Source organism: Nerophis ophidion, linkage group LG02 (genome assembly GCF_033978795.1).
Source record: "Nerophis ophidion isolate RoL-2023_Sa linkage group LG02, RoL_Noph_v1.0, whole genome shotgun sequence".
Classification (NCBI taxonomy): Eukaryota; Metazoa; Chordata; class Actinopteri; order Syngnathiformes; family Syngnathidae; genus Nerophis; species Nerophis ophidion.
The window spans coordinates 11,305,756-11,330,039 of record NC_084612.1 but is presented as its reverse complement, the minus strand read 5'-3'; the positions used below and the strand labels follow the sequence as shown (position 1 = coordinate 11,330,039).

The 24,284-nt window shown below is 39.0% G+C and overlaps 1 long non-coding RNA gene across 2 annotated transcripts in view; it reads left to right on the top strand.

Annotated features, from left to right (window-relative positions):
• Nucleotides 1–24,284, top strand: part of LOC133569685 (uncharacterized) — a 201,613-nt gene that overhangs the window by 3,869 nt on the left and 173,460 nt on the right. For both annotated transcript variants that reach the window (XR_009809852.1, XR_009809851.1), the window contains exon 2: nucleotides 869–960. This is a non-coding gene — a long non-coding RNA (uncharacterized LOC133569685). The remainder of the gene's footprint in view (nucleotides 1–868; nucleotides 961–24,284) is intronic.

Genomic DNA, 24,284 nt, shown 5'->3' with positions numbered 1-24,284 from the left:
TAACATGCTAATATTACCATACTAACTTGGTATGTGACATTTGTTACCTGTTAATATGCAAAAAATAGCTTGCTAGCGAGCTAATTTCATCTAATTTTACACTTTTTTTTTCATTTCCGCATCCTTCGAGTAGTAAAACTTGGTATATCAACCATACTGACTGTTATCATGCTATCGTTACTACACTTTTTAAGCGTTAGCATTTTTTTGTAAACATGCTTCTGTTTTAGGCTAGCTCTGTAGCTGTTTTTGTACAGTTTTACCTAAAACTCAGACACTCAGCAACATTTAACAAATACGGTAGCTTCTGGCAACCCCCGGCCAGAGGACCAGGGCACAGATAGCAGGCCCATCAGAATTTTCGTGGGAATTTTCTAGTTAGTTAAATAATGCATTGCAAAAATCAGCTCGAATCGAGACTCGTATTGAATTGCAACCCCACAAATCGGAATCAAATGTAATAATTTGGTGCCCAAAAATTCCCACTCCTATCATATAGAGTATAACTTAAAAGTGTAAGCACATTTTGTTATGTGTGTTGGTTCGGATTTTAAAACATTTTAGAAAATAAAGATCTAAACGTGTTCCGGGGTCAAATTCACCGTCATTAGTTTTTTAAAATGACATGTTATTATTTCTAGTGCGTCATATGAGTGTGAAAATACGTTAACCCCAGCAAATACAATATAACACTTTCACTTTGATAACAAGTGAGGTTTGGTGGGCCACAAAAAGCTAAAGAAAAAGCAAAACATGTTGGAAATGAATTTATTCACTAAATTGTGGTGTCTTAATGTACATTTTGTGGGATTAGGCTAAGTAGTTGAGAACATGGTGATTAATTTCTATTTATTTTATTGTTTTTAAGGGATTTATCACCAAATGAAACTGTCAGTAATGGCGACAGGTGCTTTCTTCATTCTTTCATTCGTTCAAGTCTGGAACATCCCTTTGGGTAAGGTAGGCTGCTGTTTTCTCCATTCTTGATTGATTGATTAAGAAGTGTATTGACATCTTAAAGAATTGAATCCATGTGATGCTTTAAAAAGGCAAATGGATGGCACAAAAAGCCAAAAGGCTTGTTTCCATTGTGGTCCATTAAATATTCATCACATTTGATACATTAGATAATACAATATATATAACCTGTAACATGATTATAAAACATTATATTATAAAATGGATAAATTATGTACATATACACAGTATACATGTCAGGTGATTTGGGGGGGGGGGGTATATACACTATGTACATGACACAATGTACATGACTATGCCCATGTTGACTCCAAGAGTGTCCAAAACAGAATGAGAAAATATATATACACTATAACCATATATAAACCTGCTTGATGCTTCGGAAAGTTGCTGGGGATCAATTTTTATTCAGATCAGGTAGAGATTGAGCTGAGCCAGGATTTTATGGAAGTTTTAAAATTTTGTAAGGAAGTTCAAATTTTAAGGTCTGTTTGTAGTGCATTCCACTGTGTGGTGGCAAAATAGTAGAGTGCATTTTTTCCCATGACAGTCTTGAATTTGGGGGGGACGAGGTCTGAGGAACTCCCTTTCTTGTAGTACCTGTGAGCGTCCCTTATTCTGATGTCATACTGGACTAAATTGGTATTGTGAATACCGGTGTCTTCCACACAGCAATGTATTTTATTTGTGATGATCCCAAATAATACTTGTTGTGTGTACTAAATTAATTTTACAACTTGCTGACTCAAACTTTTAAAGAATGCCTCAATATGCTGTTATAGGAATGGAAAATTTATCCTGTGAATGCATTGGGGTTATTAACAAATTAGAATCTGGAGTCATTTTTTGTTTAATTATTGGAAAGTGTTGCTTAACTCTGAATGTTCTTTGTTTCTCAATGAATAATGGTAGCATTCAATTTAACCAAATAATGCAAAGTATTATTAATAATACAATGATGGTTCCTCACTTTATGGGTGTTTTGAGATAAGTGCTGTTTCTTTGCTAAGAAACAGCTCCTATCTTATCAGGAGAAATACAACCTTAGAGGAAAATCTAATCAAAACATTTGTATGCACGTACGACACTTAAAACCTTTAGCATATCTGTATGTGGAATTATATTATGGAATGGATTAACTAAAGAAATCAAACAAACCACAGATATGATTGAGTTTAAGAGACTGTTCAAACTACACGTTTTCACAAAGTACAAAGAAGAACAATTACGATAAACATCTTGAACCTTTTAATTTTTTTTTTGAGACAATTATTATTTATTTAATTAATATATGTTTACTTAGTATGGCGTATTATTTATGTATTCACGGTTTAGTTACAAACAGAGAGCATGGAAAAGGGATAAAATTGCTATGATATGAAAAGGTGTAGGGTTAAATAAGCTCTGCTTCTTCCTTAGTCCTTTTCAGATGTGCTGTAATGAAACGACTGGAAATATGTGATTCATTACATTGTATCGTATGCAAGTTTGAAATAAACTGAAACTGAACTAATTGTTATACTCTAAGTTCCACGCTAAAATTTGAGTTTCAAGCATTCCCACCACCGATAGTTGTCGTAACAAATATCACAAAAAACCTTTTAAGATCCGCCAACATCTGGTTTTATTTGCTAGCATTAGCTTATAGCTACAGATTGACATAATTTTGTTTTCAAATCATGAAAATGAAGATAGTAAGTTTGAAGGAAAGCGCTGAAAAGAAGTGAATAATAATCTCTGAATTCATTGAAAAAAATCATCAAAAAACGTGACCTAGAGCGTAGCACTGCTAGTCTGCACATACAGAAGCAGAATGAGTCTAACGTCAGTCAAGAATGCTAAAATAATATCGAAACAGTGGAAATGTATCCATGAAAATATTGAAAATCAGCTGATGATGTGTTTGACGGGAAGCATCTGAAAGAAAATACTGTAGAAGTCCAATTTCCAAGATAAATATAGTACATTATTATTACATTATAAAACTACTGTCGTTTTTTGTGCTACATTCTAGGTCTTATTTAAAAGTTTGTTTTTGCCAAAGGAATTGTACATGTTAAGTGTGCTGTTAAGTTTTATTAGATTAATTTCAATGGGAAACGTTGATTTGTGATAAGTGTTAAGAGGTAAAACAGGAACAATTAAGATCGTAAATTGAGGTATTACTTTACAGTTTCCTATGTTCCCCTAGATTGCCAAGGTTCTTGTGGCAATGGAGGTGTGGTAAGGTCGTGGTCACCATGACTTCAGTGTATCATTTGCATAATTGTCTCTGACGATACAATTTCCTTGAAAAAGGCTCAAAAATGTATATATACATTCAAAAAGAAAAAAAACTGTTGATAATATTTTTAGATTTTATTGTTTTGCTCTATTTTTAATTGTTGTGGCTATTGTATATTGTACTTTGTTGAGAATTTTTCAAGTGTGAGACTTTAAATTATTGTTATTTTTTTTTTAAACGACTCAACAAATCTAGTATATTTTTAGGTGTTATAGAACTGTACTCATGTTTAGAGACTCTGCTTCTGTCCCTCAAGCTTGAAAAGTGAGCTACAGCGAGCCTGACGTCACACTTGCTTTGCGCTGTTACTCCTGTCTGACTTTCTCTCTCTAATAGTCTATATGAATCCATTCATACTGTAACAACCTTTTGGTGGGAATTTGTTATGTTTATGTGGTTTTAATTTGATTTAGATTTTTCCCTTAATCGCAAACACACAGTTTGTTACTTAAAGCGGTTTGGCGGAGAATGAGGAATTGTTGTGTGTCGGGAGGTAAAACCTGTTGGAAATGGGCAAGTTGTTATCATAAGATTGGCAAAAAAAGTTTAAAATAGTGTCAGATATTGTGTGATTTCTTTTGGAGGTTAAAATACATTGTTACTTTCATTTGTTTCCACGTAAAAAAATATATATATTTTTAAGGTGTAGCGGCTATGATTTTGCCATGGCGGTGGGCCACCCTCAGTAACATTAAGGGAAAACCTTAGTTTCATTTAACCAAGTAACGCTAAGTTTTATTTGGTGAGTTTTGCGTTTGAATGTGTTAATAACAACAGTTTCTATCTTAATTAACACTGCCCCAAAATGGCGCCTAACTAATTATTTTATTCATAAGCTTCTCTCCTAGGAAATACAACTACACTCTTGTTTAGTGCTTTTATAATGTTTATGATGCTTTGGGAATACATATGTCAAATATATTATACATTATGTTATGTTCATTTATAACTACCTCTATCTTTTGTTGTTGTTGTGGATATTTGTATGTCCGGCTTACTTTGAACCAGTCACCTATGTTGTGATTTATTCTACCAAATACATGTTTCATCACGTTAACATTTTGTGTTTACATTAGAACCATCAAAGTTGATGTGTTAGCATACATTTGTAATTAATCACAAACAATAGCTAGCTTTAATTTTGTTCAAACACAGCTGAATCACACGTTATTTTGACCACACAATAAAATTTAATTCGAGTCAAACTATTGAGGTCTTTTTTCAAAGTTAATTTAAGATATGCATGCAATAATAATAGTAATAATAATAATAATGGATTAGATTTATATGGCGTTTTTCTATTGACTAGGTAGTCAAAGTGCTCACAGAGAAGTGAGAACCCATCATTCATTCCACATTCACATTTGGGTGGTGGTAAGCTACATTTGTAGCCACAGCTGCCCTGGGGTAGACTGACGGAAGGGTGGCTGCCAATTTGTGGCACTCTATCATTAATTTGCCAATGTGAGCGGCACTGGGGGCAGGTGTCCTTGCCCAAGAACACAACGGCAGTGAATTTGGATGCCAAGAGGCGGGGAGCGAACCCGCAACCGTCAAGTTTCTGGTAATTTACTGCGATTAATCAATATTTTGATACTCTGATTAAAACAAACGTTTGACAGCACTAGTTTAGTGCTGTCAAACATTGTAGATTTGCCAAACATAGGATGTTCATTGCAAATTTTATGAATGCATGATATTTTCTTTTGTAAACAATCTTTGGAAGAGGCTTTTTAGGGAGGAGAGACAGATTTGTCACACATTACGGTATTACACAGTAGGTTTGTTAATTGTATTTTGTTTATTAATAACAATAGTTGAGGTGTTAACACGGGCCAAACAGAAGTGTCTCAATTATCTTTTTTTAAACTAAATTATAGATGTTTTGTTGCCAGGGATTTGTAGGAAAACAATGTAATTCCTTAATTTTGTCAGTATTTGAATTCATAAGATGTGTCAAAAGATGCCCGGTGGGCTATATTGTGGTGTTTGTATTTCTTTTTTGTACATGTCTTTGCATTACTCATCCTTTTACTACCATTTCCTCGCATCTCATTGGCTGTAGATTTATGGTCTGTCCTTACAAGTCCTATCCGTCTCCCTCTGTCCCCCTTGTTTCATTGCGTCTCTCTCAGGAGTCTCGCCTCCTCCCAGACAGCCCGTGAGCCCTAGAGTCACATTTCAGGCATGGCTGCTACTTAAAGGCCCATAATCTGCTCACCGAATGGCTGCGGTGGCCTTAGCGTAAAGCAAATGATTCACTTTAAGGACTCCTGCTGCTGTGGGACCCAGAGGCTAGTGGCTGGTGCCGTTAACGTTAGCGCACGCAGCACTGCGCGAGCCATCATTATTTATTTAACCCGTTAAGTGTTTAAAGTGGAAAGGGTCCACAGGGAGGCGGCGTGGTTGATGAAATTATTCCACATATATATATGGTTAAATCCTTTAGGGAGATGAGCAAGGGAACGGAGAAGACGGAGAATAGAAGATGAAGACTTCTCTCTTTCTTCACTTATAAATGCGAGGTCACATGATATTGATATGGTGTTACACACCCCACAACAGAGCAGGAATTTCTTCCTCATGCACAAATGACAGCATTGGCATGTTAGTGGCTTCACACAAAACCACCAAAGCTGCTTGACTGAAAACGAATATTGATTTCTAGAATTCATTAAAGGCCTACTGAAACCCACTACTACCGACCACGCAGTCTGATGGTGTATATATCAATGATGAAATATTAACATTGCAACACATGCCAATACGGCCTTTTTAGTTTACTATATTGCAATTTTAAATTTCCCGCAAAGTGTCGTGTTGAAAACGTCGCGGTATGATGACCCGTGCGTTTGACGTCTCGGGTTGTAGCGGACATTATTTTCCAGCCCGATCCAAGCTATAAGTACTCTGCTTTCATCGCATAATTAAACAGTGTTCTGGACATCTGTGTATCTGAATCCTTTGCAATTTGTTCAATTTATAATGGAGAAGTCAAAGTACAAAGATGGAGGTGGGAAGCTTTTAGCCTTTAGCCACACAAACAGCCGGTGTTTCCTTGTTTAAAATTCCCGAAAGTGAAGCTTTACTATGCATCAGAGCGTTCAAGCGAACATAGATCCCGACTACATGTCAACCGGCAGTTTTCGGTGAGAAAATTGTGGTAATAAGTCGGCTCTTACCGAAGACATCAGCGGAGCTTCCGCTGCGTGACTTCCTTCAGAGACATTCGCGGTCAACTCACCCATGGCCACATCCCTCCGACTTTCAGGTACTTTTTAATCTTACTAAAACACTAGCAACACTATAGGCGGATAAGGGATTTTCCAAAATGATCCTAGTAAATGTGTCTAATAACATCTGAACCGCTCCCACTGCAATCGCCTTTTTTTTTTTTTTCCTAGTCCTTCACTCTAAATTTCCTCATCCTTGAATCTTTCATCCTTGCTCAAGTTAATGGGGAAATTGTCGCTTTCTCTGTCCGAATAGCTCTTGCTGCTTGAGGCTTTGATTGTAAACAATGTGAGGATGTGAGGAGCCCTACAACCCGTGACGTCACGCTAAGGATGATACTCGAAACCGGTTTTCCCGGTTGTTCGATAAGAAAAGAACCGAGTCGTCGGACTCGAACCCCTTTTTGATAACCGGTACCCATTATCGAGACCACTATAGTAAAGAAAAAGAGTTGGTTCTTTATTCGAATCCGTCCCGACCAGAAATGCTCCGTGAGACATCACAAGAAATGATGTCACGTAGCTCAGTCATTAGGCGCAGATAGCGAAAGCAGGAAAACAACGGACGGGAAAAAGCACTCCAAGGTGTAATCAAGTTCAAAACAGAAGACTGTCACAACCACTGGCTCGTTAGTGGCTGTAACATTAAGGGAGACCACACCGATTTGTACATTTTAGCCAACAGATCTTTTATTTTACAACATGTATCAGTGATCAGTAATGTGAATTAACCAAGGAATGTATCAGTAAATGAGTGTTGTCCAAAAGGGTGCAAGTGTGGTGCTAATCCCGGCCGTCGTTGCCGTGACCATACGGTCACCAAACGAATGTGCCTGTGGGACGAGAGAGAGCCAGAGCAGGCTGATGGGAGGCCTTTTATAGGCCGCCCAATCAGCAGCCCTCTGAGATGTTGCACGTCTTCACAGACCAGCTCCACCTGCGGGTCGGAGGACCAAAGTGCCCCAAACACTAACCGACAGAGCCGGGCATGACATCCCCCCCCTTAAAAACAGAGACCCGTGTTAACTGGGTCTCTGAAGCACCATCAAAAAATAGAAAACAAAAAACTACAGTAGCCCCAGTAGCTATATTCTAGTCCCACTGACGCACCTCCCCTCCACCCCAGACCAACCAGAACCCAAACCATCCCAAACACCCTCCTTCCCCTCCGACCTTCCCTGCACCCAGCAAATCCTGGTACCCGGACAGCGACCTTTAAGGGAAACAGAGAAAAACCGCAGGTTAGGAGTGAGTGGAGATGATTAGACCTCCTGGTCCAGAGCCCGAGAGAGCGCATCAGCCATTACATTTTCCACCCCGCGAATATGGCGGATCAACAGGTGGAATGGCTGCAGAAACAGTGCCCAGCGCAACAGGCGCTGGTTGGTGGACCCTTTGAAAGACTGCAGAAAAGTGAGAGGGTTGTGATCTGAGTAGACCACATTTGGATGGAGACCCCCTCCCACATAGACTTCAAAGTGTTGCAATGCCCAAATCAATGCTAATGCTTCCTTTTCAATCACTGAATAATTAAATTGGTATTTGTTGAATTTTTTTGAAAAATAGCAAACCGGTCTGGCTACTCCATCATCATCAGCCTGCAGGAGGACCGCACCTGCTCCCACCTGGCTTGCATCCACCTGCAGCTGGAATGGCAGATCCAGTTTGGGTGCAGCCAGGACCGGAGCTGATGTTAACAAAAGCTTTGCATTCTGGAAAGCCTGCTGACACTCCTCCGACCAAATGAATTTGGCGCCACCCTTCAACAAATTGGTCAGAGGAGATACAACAGTTGAAAAATTGCAGCAAAAATTGCGGTAGTACCCGATCATACCCAAAAAGCGCATAAGTTCTTTCTTCGTCGCCGGCACAGGGAAATTATCAATAGCTGCCACCTTTGCGTTAACGGGCCGCACCATCCCCTGGCCGACTACTTTACCCAAATAGACGACTGTGGCACGCGCAAACTCGCATTTCGCTAAATTTACTGTGAGGTTTGCTGCCACCAACCTCTGGAAAAGCGCTCGAATGCGAGCCAAATGTTCGTCCCAACTGTCTGAATGACAAACGGCGTCGTCCAAATAAACCGCGCACCCCTGCAGCCCCCCAACGACCCTATTCATGAGCCGTTGGAAGGTTGCAGGAGCATTCCGCAAACCGAAGCTCATTCGAGTATACGAGTACAAACCGGAAGAGGTAATGAATGCAGATATCTCCTGCGCTCTCTGCGTCAAAGGCACTTGATAGTAACCTTTCAATAAATCAAATTTGCTGACATAACGAGCACTCCCAACCTGATCCACACAGTCCTCGATACGTGGCAATGGAAAAGAATCTGGTCTAGTCACAGCATTTACTTTCCTATAATCCGTACAGAATCTATAGGTGTTATCTGACTTTTTCACCAGTAGACATGGCGATGCCCAACTGGAGTAAGATGGCTTGGCGAGACCATGATCAAGCAGATACTGCACACTGTCCTCCATACTCTTCTGTTTATCGGGAGCCACTCGATAAAATCTTTGTCGTATTGGGCGGGCACCCTGTGTGTCAATGTCATGTTCAATTAGTGTGGTACAGGTTGGAGTGTCGGAAAACAAAGGCAAAAACTCAAAAATCAAATCCGACAACTGTTTACGCTGTACCTCACTTAAATGACCGAGGAGACTATCTAGCTCCTTTAACTGCTGAGTATTATCTAAGCGCCCGTGTAACACTGAATCATCAGGTGCGCGCACTTCATCCCAAGCTGCCACCTCCGGCCAGTTGAGTGGTTCCCCAACCCCAACGGCTAGACCCACTGGACTCGCAGCAATCCCACCCGCCTTGTCGGAACCTGCAGAGTGGTAAGGCTTGAGTAAATTCACATGACACAGTTGCTGTGATCGTTTACGATCAGGAGTTGACAGTAAATAATTGAGATCTAACACTTGGCTCATAACCGTAAATGGACCAGAGTATTTTGCTGTAAATGGTGACCCCGGAATGGGCAGCAAAGCTAAAACTTGATCACCTGGATTGAAAACTCTGATCTTAGCTTTACGGTCATAACGCAGCTTCATTTTCACCTGAGCTTTAGTCAAATGCTCGGTTGCCTTTCCATGCAAGCAACAGCCTACGACGAAAACCATCTACATACTCAGTGAAACTGACGGGAGTGTTCTGCAGATCCAGATTGGCATTTAAAACAGACAGTGAGGTCCGGACTTTGTGGCCAAAGACTAGGTCATTTGGACTAAAACCAGTGCTTTCTTGAACTACACCACGCGCAGACAACAAGAGCCATGGCAACGCCTCCTCCCAATCTCTCCGCATCTCAACACAGTAAGCGCGCAAGAGAGACTTCAACGTGGCATGCCAGCGCTCCAATGCCCCCTGACTCTGTGCGTGATACGCGCTGCTCAAATTGTGCTTCACCTGCATCGACTTCAACGCTGCAGCAAATGTTCTGGAGGTAAAGTTAGACCCTCTGTCGCTCTGAATTACCTTTGGAATGCCAAAGACAGAAATGAATTTAGACAAACATTTCAATATTGACCTTGTGGTAATTGTTCTCAAGGCATACGCTGCTGGATACCGAGTGGCCTGGCACATGATGGTAAAGAGGTACACACAACCAGATTTCGAAGGGGGTAGTGGACCTACACAATCAATAATGAGATGCTCAAATGGTGTGCCAACAGACGGAATAGGTTGAAGTGGTGCAGGTTTAATTGGAGTACTCTGTTTCGCAACCTGGCAAACATGACATGCTTTGACAAATCTAGATACATGGCGTTTCATCCGTGGCCAGTAAAAATGTTCCAAAAGACGTCGGTAGGTTTTCTTAACTCCAAAATGCCCAGACTCTGCTCCATGGGCTGTTCTCAAAATCAAATCACGGTATTTGTCAGGTACCATCACTTGAATCACCTGACCTGCCACTTCAGGATCAACACCTGGCAACCACGTATGCAGCAAAACGCCATTCTGAATGAAGTAACCCATCGTTGGATCAGTAGAAACTAAGGCAAAATATTTCTCAAAGCTCTGATCATTCTTTTGTGCCTCAATTAAATCTTGACATGACAGAGGTTCGGGCAACTCAGGAACAAAAATAGGCACAGATTTGGACACATCCGACGATTGCGCCTGCGTGCGAGACATTGCCCTAGTCACAGCACAAGCAGTAAACACTTCTGGGAATTCTTGACAACACGCGTCTGGCTCCTCTACAGATAGCGGTACAGGTGTAACAACTGGAGGTGGAGAAACTAAACACCCACCCAAATTGTTCCCCAGAATTACATGGATATCCTGCATAGGCAGAGACGGTCTCACAGCAATAGTCACCTCCCCATTCACAAATCCTGAACACAAGTGAATTTTGTGCAACGGTACAGAAAATGACTGCATGCCTATTCCTCTAATCAAAATACATTTCCCAGTGTCAGATGCTGTGGAAAATGGCAAAACTGCTCCAGAAATGAAACTCTCAGATGCCCCAGTGTCTCTTAAGATTTTAACTGGAACTTTTTGTGTCTCTCCAACCAATGACACCCAGCCATCACTAATGAATGGAGCGAAATCAGACGCAGCTGACTCTACTGATTTCGTCTGCTCGTCTGACACAGATGCACCATCTTCAATCACTTGCTCACAATGAACTTCCAAACGAGGTAACGGTGTTAGATCAGAGACGCCAAAATCAACTGGATGCACAACAGAAACACACCCAGCTACCTTGGCATTAGATTTACGGCCTTTCAACAGCGGGCAGTCCTTTTTCCAATGTCCCTCCTGCAAACAGTAATGACATTTATCCGTCGGGCTTGGGCGAGATTTGCTACTTCCATTATCAAATTTAGGAAAATTACTGGAATTGCCATAATTGGATCGATTTGAACTACGACCATAACGAGGAGGAGAACGTTGTGGAGGAGAACGAGCAGGATCATAACGTTGGTGGCTATTATACCGTGGAGGACTGCTGTAAGGCTTACGTTTATGAGTCAACACAAAGGTATCAGCAAGCGAGGCTGCCTCCTCCACTGACTTTGCCTTTTGCTCATTAATGTAGGTTGCAATTCGATCTGGTACAATGTTCTTAAACTGCTCCAAAATCAACAAATCACGCAAATTTTCGTAAGTTGAGACAGACTCTGAAGTGAGCCAACGGTTAAAATAAGTACTCAACTCTCTTGCCACTTCAGCATGGGTCTGATTATCACGTTTACGCCAGTTTCTGAAACGTTGTCTGTAAGCTTCTGGATTCAGTTCATAACATTTCAAGACTGCTTTTTTCACCTCAGCATACTTGTGCCTATCAACAGGTGTTAATGCCAAGTATGCCTCCCGTGCGCGTCCTACTAGTACAGTTTGCAAAAGCACCGTTCTATCCTCTTCACTCCACTTTTTGTCAGAGGCCATCTGTTCAAACAGTGAGAAAAACACGTCTGGGTCACGTTCGTCAAACTTTGGAACATACTTTACCATGCTATCCATACTTGACCCGGACAGATTTCCACTAATCTTACCTTCTGACATTAGTTTCAAATGATCCTGTTCAATTTTAATTTTCTCAAGCTGTACTGTAAGGTCCATTTCACCTTTTTTCAAATCCATTTCTTTTTCAAATTTGAGTCTCTCCATATCTGCTTGCTGTTGCAATTCTCGTTCTAATTTGATTTTTTCCAGTTCAAAAAGACGTTCTTTCTCCTTAGCCTGTTGCGCCCACTCAAATTCAAGTGCCTTCATCTCTCTTTGTTGCTCAAAAGTCAGTATGCCTACCCTCTCTGACTGCATAGGCTCTGACATACCCTTCACATGAGCGTCACCACCTTTTCCTGAAGGCAAAATGCTCTGCTCACACAAAAACTCGTGAATGGAGTCACGCAAGGGTCCCTTCTTACCAGTTCTAATGGCTGATGACAATTCCATGCCATACTTTTCTGCCAATTGCAACAACTGTTCCTTATTAAGGGCAAACAACAATTTCTCAGATGGTGCTTCCACAAAAGCCTCCATCCTGCTCAACCCAGGCCGTCAGTACCAATCTGGCTACTGTACCAAACCAACAATGAAACTACTGAAAAAACAACCCAACCAAAAACTAGCTCTAATTACGCTAGGCTCTCTCTCTCCAACCAATCCAACCAGGTCTCTAAAACATTACAGTTATGTTAACACAGCAAACTAACCTCGGAGCATCCCCCTAAACATTTTCCCCCCACTAGACTAATCTATTTTCACACAGAGCCCGAGGACGAGGATCATTTACTCACCAATACCTGTGGAGACGTACCATCCCGACAAAGCCGATTCAGCCGTTTCTCCAAGGCGGTGCCCTCGCCCAGGCTCTGTGACAGCAGGAACCTAGAACCCGTACTAGATGGGGATAAAGGCGACAGCTCCTAAGAGGCTGAATGCAATGCTACAAACTGCAATGAAACTAAACCAAGATGGCTGGAACAAACAATTCAGTGTCTACCTAACTTGCACGGTCAAACAAAGCCTCAAAAGTACAAATCAGTAGATCCCCCAATTAACTAACTGATAACAGGCCCCAACTGACTATCAGCAGTACACAATTAGTAACTCAGCTCTACTCACCTTCCTACGCTCCAAAAGCCAGTAGAAGGAATACTCAATACAAAGAGCTGTACGCACCTTCCTACGCTGCCATAGCCAGTAGAAGGAATTACAATAGCCTAAAGTTACTACCAAAGATCGGACGAGCCCCCATATGTCACAACCACTGGCTCGTTAGTGGCTGTAACATTAAGGGAGACCACACCGATTTGTACATTTTAGCCAACAGATCTTTTATTTTACAACATGTATCAGTGATCAGTAATGTGAATTAACCAAGGAATGTATCAGTAAATGAGTGTTGTCCAAAAGGGTGCAAGTGTGGTGCTAATCCCGGTCGTCGTTGCCGTGACCATACGGTCACCAAACGAATGTGCCTGTGGGACGAGAGAGAGCCAGAGCAGGCTGATGGGAGGCCTTTTATAGGCCGCCCAATCAGCAGCCCTCTGAGATGTTGCACGTCTTCACAGACCAGCTCCACCTGCGGGTCGGAGCACCAAAGTGCCCCAAACACTAACCGACAGAGCCGGGCATGACAAGACATAATCCAATGAATAACTTTACTGAGAGATTTGAGCAGGGTACAAACACATGACCAACACTTTTACGATCAAATGGAAACATAGCAACCAGGCTAGCAACGCACCTCCTTTACAACAGCTGTCGCAACGTTCTTAAAGCAACCGCAGCACATACATATATATACAACATATCCCCCTTTTTTAACTTTAGTTTTTCTTTCCTTGTAAACAAAGCAAAATCACACTGTATATGTGTTGTCAGTCTAATTATAAATAATGCAGACGAGGCGTGTTGGCTGAGTTCTTGACGTTTACTGCCGGTTGACGACATGCAACAACACTTTTCGGGGCTACCACGCATGCTCGTCACTCCCGTTGCATGCTGGGTAGTGTAGTCGTTATATTCCCTAGCTCATAAAGAAATAATGTTAACTCAATAAAGTATTTCTTTTTTTAGCTTTAACTTTTCATATTTTAGCATTGTAACCACATTTGCAAACTAATTTTCTCTCCATAGAATTTTCTTTCAATAAAGAAATAATGTGCAAAAATGTCAAAGCATCATAACAAACAGTTATGTCAAATAGTAGCAGAAATGCAGTTTTTGGAGAGCTGTATTATTTTCAGTTTTGTGCCCAAGGGACTGATTTTATTTAACACTATATTATTATTTATACACCTATAGTGATCACAGAGACAGGTTGTTTTTGTGTTACTGTATATATTTGTTTTTCTGAAAAATCCCACTTAATATACTTTGGGTAACAACAGTCAATATTTATTTATTATTTTTTTTTTTTTTTAGGGGGGTAACAGTCAATATTTATTAGATTTTATTTTTTTCTTATATAATAAAATTGAGCTTTTGTTAAACCTAATATTTTTTTTTCATGTGCAACAACCTATCTGGACTCGATAAGAGAATCGATAAACGGTTCGATAAGAGGATTCGATAATAGGCTCAAACTCGATAATTTCTTATCAAACATCATCCCTACGTCACGCGCACATCGTCTGCTACTTACGGTAAAGGCAAGGCTTTTTTATTAGTGACCAAAAGTTGCGAACTTTATCATTGATGTTCTCTACTAAATCCTTTCAGCAAAAATATGGCAATATCGCGAAATGATCAAATATGACACATAGAATGGACCTGCTATCCCCGTTTACATAAGAAAATCTCATTTCAGTAGGCCTTTAAGCTGACACCCATTCACTTTTCAGCATTGGTGTATTTGTGCGCAGGCAGCCATATTTTTGTTGCATTCTTCTGAAGTGGATGTTTTGTTTAATGCTAACGTGGAGCACAGTTCATTAATAAGTAAATGTGTCTGTGTTGGCCATCCTAAAGCATGTCACAACACGATTACACTTCCTGAAGTAGCCAAAGGTTGAGAGTCACACTGGGAGTACTTCCTCCGTTTCACCTTTGCCTCAACCCTGTCGGAACAAGATTCATGATGACATAACACTGGATCTGTCTGCCGCATTGGGCCAAATGTTTTCACACTGACTTTTCGGATCAAAGTTTGCAGAAGGGTTTGGATAAAATAAAGTGGTATTTTGTTTTTTTCTACATCCCACTTTTTGGGGCAAAGTGTTCTATGGTTTCAGAAGGCAAGACAATTAAATCAAGGATGCCTTCACCCCAAGTAGGAACATTTGTTTATATTATCACTTGGCAGGCAACGACAGTTCTCAAGTATCTCCTGTAGTCTAGGGCTGGAAAGATTTGTCGATTCAATCGACATCATCGATGACGTAAATACGTTGTGAAAAGATGGCCCTGTACCGAGGAGAAGATGCCGCTAGTGGTGTTCCAATCAATCAGAGACCAATCATTTTTGGCCAAATTCTGTGGAAAAGTTTGTGATCGTTAAATGCCAATCGTTGCCTTTCAATACTGATCACACAAATATCACATTTGGTTGATACTGTGCATTTTGGTCCAATTTTTGAAAGGTGAGGCTACTGCTAACTAGTGTTATAACGATACCAAAAATTGCCTTATTTGCTTTATTTTAACTAAAAATCTAACTGTACATTAAACATATGTTTCTTATTGCATTTAAGTCCTTAAATAAAATAGTGAACATACAAGACAACTTGTCTTTTAGTAGTAAGTAAACCAACAAAGGCTCCTAGTTAGTCTGCTGACAAATGCAGTAACATATTGTATCATTTATCATTCTATTACTTTGTCAACATTATTAAGGACAAGTGGTAGACAATTAATTATTATAAATATGATGATCTAGTTATTTATTTACTGTTAATATCTGCTTACTTTCTCTTTTAACATGTTCTGTCTACACTTCTGTGAAAATGTAATCACTTATTCTTCTGTTGAATGATACTTTACATTAGTTTTGGATGGTACCACAAATTTGGGTATCAATCCGATACCAAGTAGTTATAGGATCTTACAAACCCCGTTTCCATATGAGTTGGGAAATTGTGTTAGATGTAAATATAAACGGAATACAATGATTTGCTAAACATTTTCAACTCATATTCAGTTGAAAATGCTACAAAGACAACATATTTGATCTTCAAACTGATAAACATTTTTTTTTTGCAAATAATCATTAACTTTAGAATTTGATGCCATCAACACGTGATAAAGAAGTTGGGAAAGGTGACAATAAATACTGATAAAGTTGAGAAATTCTCATCAAACACTTATTTGGAACATCCCACAGGTGTACAGGCTAGTTGGGAACAGGTGGGTGCCTTGATTGGGTATAAAAGCAGCTTCCATGAAATGCTAAGTAATTCACAAACAAGGATCGGGCGAGGGTCACCAATTTGTAAGCAAATTGTCGAACAGTTTTAGAACAACATTTCTCAACGAGCTATTGTAGGGAATTTAAGGATTTTACCATCTAGACTACAAATCACTGCACGTAAGCGATGATATTACGGACCGTTGATCCCTCAGGCGGTACAGCATCAAAAACCGACATCAGTGTGTAAAGGATATCACCACATGGGCTCAGGAACACTTCATAAAACCAAAGTCCGTAACTACAGTTGGTTGCTACATCTGTAAGTGCAAGTTAAAACTCTGCTATGCAAAGCAAAACCCATTTATCAACAACACCAAGGAACGCCGCTGGCTTCGCTGGGCCCGAGCTCGTCTAAAATGGACTGATGCAAAGTGGAAAGGTGTTCAGTGGTCAGACGAGTCCACATTTAAAATTATATTTGGAAACTGTGGAAGTGTTGTCCTCCGGAACAAAGAGGAAAATTACCATCCTCATTGTTATAGGTGCGAAGTTCAAAAGCCAGCATCTGTGAGGGTATGGGGGTGTATTAGTGTCCAAGGCATGGGTAACTTACACATCTGTGAAGGCACCATTAATGCTGAATGGTCCATACAGGTTTTGGAGCAACATATGTTATCATCCAAGCAACGTGATCATGGACGCCCCTGCTTATTTCAGCAAGACAATGCCAAGCCATGTGTTACAAGCCATGTGGTTTCGTAGTAAAAGAGTGCGGGTACTTTACTGGCCCGCCTGCAGTCAAGAATGGGAAAGAATTCCACTTTCGAAACTTCAACAATTAGTTTCCTCAGTTCCCAAACGTTTATTGAGTGTTGTTAAAAGAAAAGGTGATGTAACACAGTGGGGAAAATGCCCCTTCCCAACTACTTTGGCACGTGTTGCAACCATGAAATTCTAAGTTAATTATTATTTGCAAAAAAAAATAACGTTTATGAGTTTGAACAACAAATATCTTGTCTTTGTAGTGCATTCAACTGAATATAGGTTGAAACGGGTTTGCAAATCATTGTATTCTGTTTATATTTACATCTAAAACAATTTCCCAACTTCCAACTCATATGGAAACGGGGTTTGTACATTGGTCATATTCAAAGTCTTCATGTGTCCAGGGACATATTTTCTAAGTTTATAAACATAATATACATTTAAAAAAACGAAAGAAGATGTTGAGATGCCAAAAGATATCGACGTAATCAAAGTAGAATCCACTAGATACGTGCCTGTACTTGATATCATTACAGTGGATTTTAGGTGTAGATCCACCCATGGCCGGGACCGGCACGTTTTAGAGGAGATATTGTGCCGAAAATGATTCATTAGTAATGCGGTACTATACTAATACCGGTATACCGTACAACCCTACTGCTAACTGTGTTTATCTCCATACACAGTGCAGAGTGACCCCTTTGAGTCGCTATCACCTGCCAAAAGAGTAGTAGCCAAAGTAGGAGCCCTTTATACACATTCATGATAACACATATAATACATTTATACAGTAAATGAACAATATAATAATATACATATACACAGTACATGAACAATATATTAATATACAATATAACTACTGCGATTAGTTAGCGACTTTTCCAGGGTGTACACCGCCTACCGCCAGAATGCATCTGAGATAGGCTCCAGCCTCCCCCGCGACCCCGCAAGGGACAAGCGGTCGAAAATGGATGGACGGACAATATAACTATTAAAGATGCGTGAATAATCAATTTATAATCAAATCGTAGCCCCTGAAAGGTACGGAGATGGGTAATCCGCAATATTTACTCCATTAGATTTACTTAGTAACTTTTTGGCTAAATTGTACTTGTCAGAGTAGTTTTAATGCAACATGCATTTTACTTTTACTTAACTATTTTTGTGAAGAAGAAACACTACTTTTACACATTTATTTATATCACAATTATTTATAATTTAGTGATCATGGCTTGCAAAGACGTATTGATTTGTAATCGAGCCTTCTTCCGAAAGGCACTGTCACATTACTCTGTTTTGCCAATCTTACTCAAGCACTAGGGACGTTTGACAATTTCACCAATCAAACAAGTAGGCAGTGAGTTACCGTTTACGCAATACAAGCACAAAGTACAGATTTAGAAGCTGAAATAGGTCACTATTTTAAAGTATATGATAAAATAGAAACTTGCTTGTTTATCAATAAGTGTCACAATTTTCCCGAAGAAGACATCTTAATTACGTGACATAATGCCAGCATACCCTGACTGTTTGAGAAAACTGGTAAACAGAAACCTCCTAAAACAGTTGATTAAAATAGTGATCCTTTTGTATGTTTTTGATGTTCATAATAACCACAAGTGTCTTAGAAGACATTTCGCTGCTCATCTGATTAGGCTTCATCGTTTCGTGCTCACAGACTTTGATACCTCAGGTCTAATCTAGCGGTTGGTGCCAAAACCCCCAAATGTTTATACTCCAAAAAAACGTGAGGATGTGCTTGGGCAAGGATGGTTTCGCCCTATTGTTGTGAGAAAAACAACTGTTTTGATGCAAACGAGCAATCCTAACTGTCAAAGCCAACGTCGGTCGTTGAAGTGTAATTTCCCCTCGTTAATATTGGGGTATTGTGTGGCAGAATGATTGCTGTGGATCAACTACTAACAGTCCAAAATATTCGGAATCCCTCACGTTAGCTTTTCATTCAGTTGTAATCAAATGGCACAAATGGAATTCTGGTCACAGAAGGTGACCAGAATGTTTTTTAGAATTGGTAGAAAGGACAGTGTTGTATGTGGGAGACAGGTGGTTTTTCAGACCACCTCCTCTTTTCAAGGATGTTTTTTCAACCTTGACATAGATGGCTTCCCTCTTTCCTCTTTTGTACCATCCATCCTCCTTGTCCAGAATCTGTACATTATTGTTTTCAAAGGAGTGCTGTTTCTCCCCGAGTTGCAGATGGACAGCTGAGTTTCGGCCCGAAGAGTTTGCCCATCTATGCTGTGCAGAGAAAACCAACAGTACAGTAGCGATGGATTGAATGCCCTGAGATGACAATGACCTGGATTAATGAGAACATTCATTGAAAAACCTCCAGTGTCATTGAAAAACATTAAAGCATTACCAACACCAATTACCAGTTAGATGCGGAGCTGTAAAATTATTAGCACTAGCTTGTTGGCATGTAGCATTCTCTTATTCTACTGTATTTACATGATTACATAGCTAAACAAGCTGAAATGACCACCCCTAGTGTACAAGAGGCACACTGCGTTTGGCCAACAGTCACATTAGACATAAGAGCATGGAAACTAAAACTTTGCATGTTGGTGAGAAAATTGTAGAAATTGAATTATTTGACAAATCAGACTACTTTAGAGCCTAGAAACATACTGACTGTAAAAAGTGACATGATGTCAGACAAGGCTGCACACATCTTCGATAACTTTCAATCTAGTAAACAATAACATTTGCATAATGTGCTGTCATTTGTGTCTGTAGAAATGTTCAACTTACAAGAATTTCACTTCCAACTGGAAAAAACATGCTGCAGTAAATTGCAAGCGTGCACACATGCACATGCACGCACACAAACTACGGTTGTAGTCCACGAACCATTAAAAAAAATAGCTACTAAATAAATCAGAAGTTATTCACAAGTTACTCAATAATTTTAGTTTTTTCATGAAATGCTTACTTACTGTTACTCAAGTAATAAGTTTGATGACTACTTTTTACTTTTACTACACTCATATTCTAAAGTAACGGTACTCTTATTTGAGTACACTTCTGGGGGGAACTCGACCCACCTTTGGAATCGTGATCCTAATCAAATCGTGAGATGCCCAAGTATACCCACCTTTAAATTGAAAACAAAATTGTAAATCTGTTATTTTTTTACACATAATTTATTCATTATTTTGAGTTCTGAAAATTAATAAGAAATAATTACTGTATATTACCAGTGTCATGAATGATTATTTGCAACTACAATTATTTAGAAATATATTGAAACAACAAAATACAAATGACACTCCATTGCACATTAAAAATATGTGCAGGTATTTGAAGAATATGTAAAGCTTACTGGCCAATGGTAAATAAATAAATTAATGATAAATGGGTTGTACTTGTATAGCGCTTTTCTACCTTTACTTCAATGGTGAAATACAGCAATCTAACATTTAAGTAGTTGATGGATATCCAGACCTCAAATATAAGAAAAAATTTAGGGAAACGATCACATTTCTTTGAATGTCTTGAACTTCTGTTTCCCACCAACTGCAGTATTTAAAAATATATTGCCAGCTATAGTTGATGGTTACTTGGTCATAGCTCAACTTGACATAGCTTACACCAGGGGTCACCAACCTTTTGAAACCAAGAGCTACTTCTTGGGTACTGATTAATGCAAAGGGCTACCAGTTTGATACACACTTAAATAAATTGCCAAAAATAACCAATTTGCTCAATTTACCTTTGACTCTATTATTATTAATAATCAATTATATTTATCTTTGTGGAAACACTGATCATCTTAATGATTTCTCATAATAAATATATATATATAGAAACAGATAAATATAAAAAAATAAAATAATGGGTATTTCTGTCTGTCATTCCGTAGTACATTTTTTTTCCTTCTACGGAAGGTTTTTTTTGGTAGAGAATAAATGATGAAAAAAAAACACTTAACTGAACAGTTTAAAAGAGGAGAAAACACGAAAAAAATGAAAATTAAATTTTGAAACATAGTTTATCTTCAATTTCGACTCTTTAAAATTCAAAATTCAATCGAAAAAAAGAAGAGAAAAACTAGCTAATTTGAATCTTTTCGAAAAAATTCTAAAAGTAATTTAGGGGACATCATTTGTAATTTTCCCTGATTAAGATTGATTTTTAGAATTTTGATGACATGTTTTAAAAAGGTTAAAATCCTAATCTGCACTTGGTTAGAATATATAACAAATTGGACCAAGCAATATTTCTAACAAAGACAAATCATTATTTCTTCTAGATTTTCCAGAACAAAATTTTTAAAATAAATTAAAACGACTTTGAAATAAGATTTAAATTTGATTCTACAGATTTTCTAGATTTGCCAGAATATTTTTTTAAAATTCAAATCATAAGTTTAAATAAATATTTCACAAATATTCTTTGTCGAAAAAACAGAAGCAAAAATGAAGAATTAAATTAAAATCTATTTATTATTCTTTACAATAAAGAAAATATAAATTTACTTGAACATTGATTTAAAAAAAAAGAAGTTATATTTTGGTTTCATCTGACCACATGGCATTCTCCCAATCCTCTGCTGTATCATCCATGTATCCATTTTGGTGTAAACTCAACTTGTCGTGTTCGGAGGAGGAAGAATACTGAGTTGCATCCCAAGAACACCATACCTACTGTGAAGCATGGGGGTGGAAACATCATGCTTTGGGGCTGTTTTTCTGCCAAGGAGACAGGGCGATTGATCCTTGTTAAGGAATGAATGAATGGGGCCATGTATCGTGAGATTTTGAGCCAAAACCTCCTTCCATCAGTGAGAGCTTTGAATGGTTGACCAAATGCTTATTTTCCACCATAATTTACAAATAAATTCTTTAAAATTCGTACAATGTATATTCCTGGATTTTTTTTTTCACATTCTGTCTCTCACAGTTGAAGTGTACCTATGATGAAAATTTCAGACCTCTGTCATCATTTTAAGGGGGAGAACTTGCACAGTCGGTGGTTGACTAAATACTTTTTTGCCCCTCTGTATACGTGTTTAAAAATCCTAAAACCATTTTTAAGGTTGTATTTTTTCTCTAAAATTGTCTTTCTAAAAGTTATAAGAAGCAAAGTAAAAAAATTAATGAATTTATTTAAACAAGTGAAGACCAAGTCTTTAAAATATTTTCTTGGATTTTCAAATTCTATTTGAGTTTTGTCTCTCTTAGAATTAAAAATGTTGAGCAAAGTGAGACCAGCTTGCTAGTAAATAAATTAAATACAAAAAAATAGAGGCAGCTCACTGGTAAGTGCTGCTATTTGAGCTATTTTTAGAACAGGCCGGGCGACTCATCTGATCCTTACGGGGCTACCTGGTGCCCGCGGGCACCGTGTTGGTGACCCTCTGGGTTACAGCACATTAGTTGTCTCATACAACAGCGCCTCTGCTGTAAAGTCATGCATGTGATTGCTCAACAACAGTGATGCTCAAAATGTGCTAGGCTGCGGGCTCCATCTAGTGGTACGCCAAATAATCTCTTAATCAAATATCTTAATGACGTGACTTGAGTCATAAAGGTTTATCAGTCTTCAATGGGCGTCCTTAAAATTCTGAGCCCTGTAGGCAGTAGTTGACGCCAAAATAAACAAGACACAAACAGAACTGTCTTACTTATTTAGGGGCGGTGTGGCTTGCTTGGTTGGAGTTTCATTTTTGATTCCTGCTTTCGCCATTCTAGTCATCGCTGTTGTGTTCATGGGCAAGACACTTTACCCATTTGCCCTCAGTGCCACTCACACAGGTCTAAATCTGGTTTAAGATCAGAATCAGAAATACTTTAATAATGGAGACAATGGGTTCACTGTTACATAAATATAATTCACTACACTTCACTCACTACTCCGACATTTCTAACACTCAACATGCACAGGAATTGAATGTTCTCCACATTTTCCTCCTGTATCTCCCTTTCCCATCCTTCCACCTAATCAACTTGTGGAACACATGTAAACAAAGAAGAACATTATCTTAATCCTCATTTTTAAACTGTGTCTAATGTTACAGTGGCCAAAAATATTAAAAATACAGTGCTATTTAAATAAAACTTCTGCCTAGTTTTAATGAATACTTAGGCCTACTACGCTATTGTATTTTAATGTGGGTCACTATGGTGATACATGGAAAGCCATGTGTTTTCTGAAGTGGGACTTGGTGAAAAAAGTTTGAGAACCACTGCTCCACAGTCATTATTGCTGAAGCTGTAGTACGTGCTCAAAGGATGTGCTATTTGTGTTGGACCGAAGCTAAGCTTGTCACCAAGTGTTGGACTAAAATAGTCTCCGAATGTTGACATGTCATCACATCTTGTTGCAAAGTGACTCAGCTGTGCTGTCCATGTGTTTCTGAAAATGTGACATATTATCCAAAGTCACATCCACATCCTCATACAAACCTGTTGTATGGGATTATATGGCACACGTGATGTAAATAAACATTTTCACTCAGAGCGTAACAAAGAGTATTAGACTTTTCATTTGGTTATTTAAACTGGAGGTGATGGCAAACAATGGTCAAGTGAGGGATGAAGTGAGAGAGTGAGAGCGGGAGACTGAACAGATTGAATGGCTAATGAAATGGGTACCTCCAGGCCTGAATAAATTCTCTGGCCTGGCGATCCCTCAGGATGCCGGCCTCCCAGGGAGATTAATGACCACTGGGCCGTAGTATAATGAAGTAGTTTGCCTTGGCAATGTGCTATGCGAATTCATCACTACGTCCACAAGTGGGCCCGCCGAGCGCACCATCTTTATAAATCCCTCTCGCCCGCCACTCCCGCTGCTCCTAATTTATGGTTCTGCCAGCAACCCCTCCGCCACAAATGGTTTTGCCTTCTCACTTCCAAGACCGCACCTGTGCTGACCATTGTAAACATTTTCATCCAGGATATTTAATAAATAAAATAAGTTATCTAATCTAATAATTCAATAAATATCCTTTATTTAACCAGTTAAAAACTAATTGAGATTAAAATCCCTTTTTAAGAGTGACCTGGCCAAGAGGGCAGCAAAACAAAGTTGCAGAAATACATATAGGAACAACAAAAACAGCAACAATCACACGCCGCAATTAAAAAATAAATTATTTACATATTTTAAAATAAAACATGTGATAGGTCAAAACAGTGCATAAAATGTTTCTGTAAAAACAACTTAAAATTAAAGTTCC